Source organism: Eubalaena glacialis, chromosome 12 (assembly GCF_028564815.1).
Source record: "Eubalaena glacialis isolate mEubGla1 chromosome 12, mEubGla1.1.hap2.+ XY, whole genome shotgun sequence".
NCBI classification, from domain to species: domain Eukaryota; kingdom Metazoa; phylum Chordata; class Mammalia; order Artiodactyla; family Balaenidae; genus Eubalaena; species Eubalaena glacialis.
The window spans coordinates 9332012-9338041 of record NC_083727.1 but is presented as its reverse complement, the minus strand read 5'-3'; positions in this window follow the sequence as shown (position 1 = coordinate 9338041).

The window sequence follows — 6030 nt, the reverse complement described above, 5'->3', positions numbered from 1 at the left end:
ATACAGTTTTTTAAAAGCACAGAGGGTTAGAAACAACCAATGGGAAAGGTATGTGCTGCTTTGCAGCTTTCCTCTTTCCTTGTTCAGACTTTGTTGGTCACATTTTCCCATCAAGGCAAGTGCTCTTTTATTAAGAAGTCAGTTTTCCTTGGGCCTTATTCCCTATGAAAATCCCTGTTTAAATTTGTCTAAAAAAGAAAGGTAGGAACAGATAGAAGCAAAGTCAATCTTGGGGGAGGCTAAAATGTGTTGCATCTAGTTCTATGGTTGATCGAGGCAGAAACAATAACACTGATGGGGGCTTTGCTTCCCTTCCTGAAGATAGTGGTACTAGGATGGGTTCTTATGGTGGGAATTTTTCAAGAGAAAAGATAACTTTCATGATGTTAGGTGGAGTCGTATCAAACCCACTTTACCTGCCTCCTTATGGTGTGTTTATTCAGAGCATCTGTGAACCATAGTCACTTACTTACATATGCGTTCTCTAAAGCTGGAAATTTCCATAGGTATATTTATCATGGTTCCCACCCATGTAACTCAAACTACCCAATTTTGATTTTCACATAACAATGCAAACAATTTTGATGAGTTATTGGTACATCTGGTACTAAAACTTGCTGAATACAGTACATTTCTTTAGGATTTCCAGCTGTACTGAAATGTTACTCTTATATTTCAGGCATGTCTAAATCAATTTCTAACATGCCTTAGGCGTTTGTCACCTAATACCTTTTAACATGAAACTTAGAGAAAATTTTTCTTACAATCTCAGAGTTTAAAAGGTACTGGAAAGCCTATTGGACAGTGAGTACAAAGAGTGTTAAGTGAAGGAAAATCTTTATTTCATTAGCCCTTATTGTTTAAAAGTTGAGTTAGGGCAAATGTTCGATATCTTTCTCTGGAAGTACATTAGAAAGATGGGACAGTGTGGTGCTGGGAGCCGCACTTGGAGCCACTGAGTTAGCTCGTCCAACTATGAGAGAAGCTAGGAGAGAACAGGAAATATCCAAGTGACATTTTCTCCAGGCTCTGCTGCTTGGAATCTGGTTGACATTATTCGATTTAGCACACTTTAGATGTCTAGAACGAGATATGTTGGCTGCTGGGTACTGGAGAAATTTACTACTGTCTTTTTATTTTTAACAAAGTCCTTAATACTGTGAAAAGGTAGTATTAACTTAAATTTTTCTAACTGCATAAAAGAGTCACTTTAATTTATGAGAGATAGTTGACCAGTCGCAAATATCCATGTACTAAAATTGTGATATTTAGAATTATACTAACTTCTTGAGAAAGGTTTTTTTTTTTTTAATACCGTATAAGGTCAAAACTTCTGTATTCTTTGAACCCCAATTTCCTTGTGAAATTTAGTGTGATTATTTTAAAATTCCAGGCATCCTAAGTATGCATAAGAATTAATGTAAAAATGTTTATTGAGACATCAGTTTTGATGAACACTAACTAAACATTACTGATAATAAGCAACAAAGGCTACTCTCTTTTATTTCTGATAAACACTATAGGTGGCAGTCAAAATTATTAATGATTATATTGCTCTTAACATTATGTATAATGGAGGTGATTTGACATAATTGTACTTCTTTTCTGGAAATATGGTAAATAATGTGCTTACTCTATTTTGTAGTTACACATTAAACCTCACTTAGCTCTAAAGAAACTAAATAAAACCTTTGATATAATGCCTTCTGATTTAACTAGTATACTGGACTCATTCGACCTCTTAACCATCTTAACAGATAGGAAAAGGGTATGTTTTAAAGATGAAGAAATGGTGCAGCTTGCAAATATAGTCAATAAATATTCTCAAGTGTGCATAGCTCTGCTTCATTTGTAGCAGAGATCACACTGAAAGATCTGTTGGTAAGATTATTGATAAGCTTTTGAAAAACACTGTTCTCACTACAGAAAAGTGATTAAGAGCCTGAGTCCAGACTGCCGGGGTCCAAATGTCAGCTCCTTGCTTGCTAGCTCTGGGATCTTGTACACGTCATTGAGTTGTTCTGTGCCTCTGAGCCTTCATCTGTGAAAACAGGAATAGTTATCCTCAAAAATTGTGTGGATGATTATAAGTTAAAATATGTAAAGCAGATGGTTCTGAAATTTAGTTACCTTGAATCTAGAAGAGCACAATGAAAAAGGGGGAAGAAAGACCTTTCAGCGCACACACACACACACACACACACACACACACACACGTTTGGTTTGTTTTGCATGATCACAGTCCCACGAGAACAGGCAGCTGGGGGAGGAGGGGAATTCCTTGTGAAAGAACATTAGGTAGATAGTTTAACAGGGACCCCCTACCTGCACTGATCTCAGAACTGTCCCTGAGCAGCATTGCCAGGAAATACCTGAACAGTTAGCTTTTCTGAGACCATTCCTCTCTCCATCCTTAAACGATGATTAGTCTTAGATAGAATTCCTGGGTCACAATCCATTTCTCTTAAAACTGAGCCATTTTTCTCATCATCCTCAGGCATTTACTGAGTCCAGTTTGGATTTTATTCTTTTGAATAACTTTTTCCACTTGGTTTGCAGGAGTTTCTTTGAACTCATCTCTTTTTTACCCAATGTTCTTTTTCTACCTGGCTTTCATTCTTAACCAATCCCTCCCTCCATCCTTTTTGTTTGTTTGTTTTTGTTTTGTTCCTCTATAGTGTTTATTATTTCTTTGAAATTTTAAAAGTTAACCAAGGTGTATATCCCTTGTTAATTTTGCCTGGAATATGTGTGTCTTACTGAGCTCTCAAAATTCAGGTGGTTTGTTTATTTACTTTGTGGAGGATTCTGTTTAAGTTTTTAAATGAACAGATTTTCTGTTACAACTTTCATACCTCTATTCTGTTTGTTTTCTTTAGAAAGACCTATTCATTAATTGATTCTCCATGATTAATACTTTTTATGTTGTTTTCTCCTCATTTTCATTGCTTTTAGTCTCTGTTCCAGGAATGCTTTTCAAATTTGTCACTCAACTTGATTTTACTTTAATGAAAACCTAAACTTGATTTTACTTTATGGAAAACCTATTTCCTACTGCTTCCAACTTAGACTTTATGTTGGCTGCTGCATTTTTGGTTACATTATACTTTTTAAACTATTCCCTGTCATAGCCTGTTTAATGAAGATAAGGTCCACTGGTATCTTTATTTTTAATTGAAGTTACCTTTTTTATGAGCAATACACATTCATTGCAGGTAGACTGGAAAAGGGAAGCAAAAGAAGAAAAATATAACTCGTCCACAATCCCACCATTCACGAATAACCACAATTAAAATTTTAATGACAATCTTCAAACCTTTTTCTGAGAGTATAAAAAATGGTCTCCACTCTCCCATCCCAGTGAGATCACACTGCTTTTACACTTGCTTTTTCACTTAATCTTTTTTTTTAACATCTTTATTGGAGTATAATTGCTTGACAATGGTGTGTTAGTTTCTGCTTTATAATAAAGTGAATCAGCTATACATATACATATATCCCCATATCTCCTCCCTCTTGCGTCTCCCTCCCACCCTCCCTATCCCACCCCTCCAGGTGGTCACAAAGCACCGAGCTGATCTCCCTGTGCTATGTGGCTGCTTCCCACTAGCTATTTTACAGTTGGTATTGTGTATATGTCCATACCACTCTCTCACTTCATCCCAGCTTACCCTTCCCCCTCCCCGTGTCCTCAAGTCTATTCTCCACGTCTGCATCTTTATTCCTGTCCTGCCCTAGGTTCTTCAGAACCTTTTTTTTTTTTTTAGATTCCATATATATGTGTTAGCATACGGTATTTGTTTTTCTCTTTCTGACTTACTTCACTCTGTATGACAGACTCTAGGTCCATCTGCCTCACTACAAATAACTCAATTTCATTTCTTTTTATGGCTGAGTAATATTCCATTGTATATATGTGCCATATCTTCTTTATCCATTCATCTGTCGATGGACACTTAGGTTGCTTCCGTGTCCTGGCTATTGTAAATAGCTGCAATGAACATTGTGGTACATGACTCTTTTTGAATTATGGTTTTCTCAGGGTATATGCCCAGTAGTGGGATTGCTGGGTCTATGTTAGTTCTATTTTTAGTTTTTTAAGGAACCTCCATACTGTTCTCCATGGTGGCTGTATCAATTTACATTCCCACCAACAGTGCTAGAGGGTTCCCTTTTCTCCACACCCTCTCCAGCATTAATTGTTTGTAGATTTTTTGATGATGGCCATTCTGACTGGTGTGAGAAGATATCTCATTGTAGTTTTGATTTGCATTTCTCTAATGATCAGTGATGTTGAGCATCCTTTCATGTGTTTGTTGGCAATCTGTATATCATCTTGGGAGAAATGTCTATTTAGATCTTCTGCCCATTTTTGGATTGGGTTGTTTGTTTTTTTGATATTGAGCTGCATGAGCTGCTTGTAAATTTTGGAGATTAATCCTTTGTCAGTTGCTTCATTTGCAAATATTTTCTCCCATTCTGAGGGTTGTCTTTTCGTCTTGTTTATGGTTTCCTTTGCTGTGCAAAAGCTTTTAAGTTTTGTGCCAATACCATACTGTCTTGATTACTGTAGCTTTGTAGTATAGTCTGAAGTCTGGGAGCCTGATTCCTCCAGCTCCGTTTTTCTTTCTCAAGATTGCTTTGGCTATTCGGGGTCTTTCATGTTTCCATACAAATTGTGAAATTGTTTGTTCTAGTTCTGTGAAAAATGCCATTGGTAGTTTGATAGGGATTGCATTGAATCTGTAGCTTGCTTTGGGTAGTATAGTCATTTTCACAATGTTGATTCTTCCAATCCAAGAACGTATATCTTTCGATCTGTTTGTATCATCTTTAATTTCTTTCATCAGTGTCTTATAGTTTTCTGCATACAGGTCTTTTGTCTCCTTAGGTAGGTTTATTCCTAAGTATTTTATTTTTTTTGTTGCAGTGGTAAAAGGGAGTGTTTCCTTAATTTCTCTTTCAGATTTTTCATCATTAGTGTACAGGAATGCAAGAGATTTCTGTGCATTAATTTTGTATCCTGCTGCTTTACCAAATTCATTGATTAGCTCTAGTAGTTTTCTGGTAGCATCTTTTGGATTCTCTATGTATAGTATCATGTCATCTGCAAACAGTGACAGCTTTACTTCTTCTTTTCTGATTTGGATTCCTTTTATTTCTTTTTCTTCTCTGATTGCTGTGGCTAAAACTTTCAAAACTATGTTGAATAATAGTGGTGAGAGTGGACATCCTTGTCTTGTTCCTGATCTTAGAGGAAATGCTTTCAGTTTTTCACCTTTGCGAAAGATGTTGGCTGTGCGTTTGTCATATATGGCCTTTATTATGTTGAGGTAAGTTCCCTCTGTGCCTGCTTTCTAGAGAGTTTTTATCATAAATGGGTGTTGAATTTTGTCGAAAGCTTTTTCTGCATCTATTGAGATGATCATAGTTTTTCTCCTTCAGTTTGTTAATATGGTGTATCACACTGATTGATTTGCGTATATTGAAGAATCCTTGCATTCCTGGGATAAACCCCACTTGATCATGGTGTATGATCCTTTTAATGTGCTGTTGGATTCTGTTTGCTAGTATTTTTTTGAGGATTTTTGCATCTATGTTCATCAGTGATATTGGCCTGTAGTTTTCTTTCTTTGTGACATCTTTGTCTGGTTTTGGTATCAGGGTGATGGTGGCCTTGTAGAATGAGTTTGCTAGTGTTCCTCCCTCTGCTATATTTTGGAAGAGTTTGAGAAGGATAGGTGTTAGCTCTTCTCTAAATGTTGGATAGAATTCGTGTGTGAAGCCATCTGGTCCTGGGCTTTTGTTTGTTGGAAGGTTTTTAATCACAGTCTCAGTTTCAGTGCTTGTGATTCGTCTGTTTATATTTTCTGTTTCTTCCTGGTTCAGTCTCAGAAGGTTGTGCTTTTCTAAGAATTTGTCCATTTCTTCCAGGTTGTCCATTTTATTGGCATAGTGTTGCTTGTAGTAATCTCTCATGATCCTTTGTATTTCTGCAGTGTCAGTTGTTACTTCTCTTTTTTCATTTCT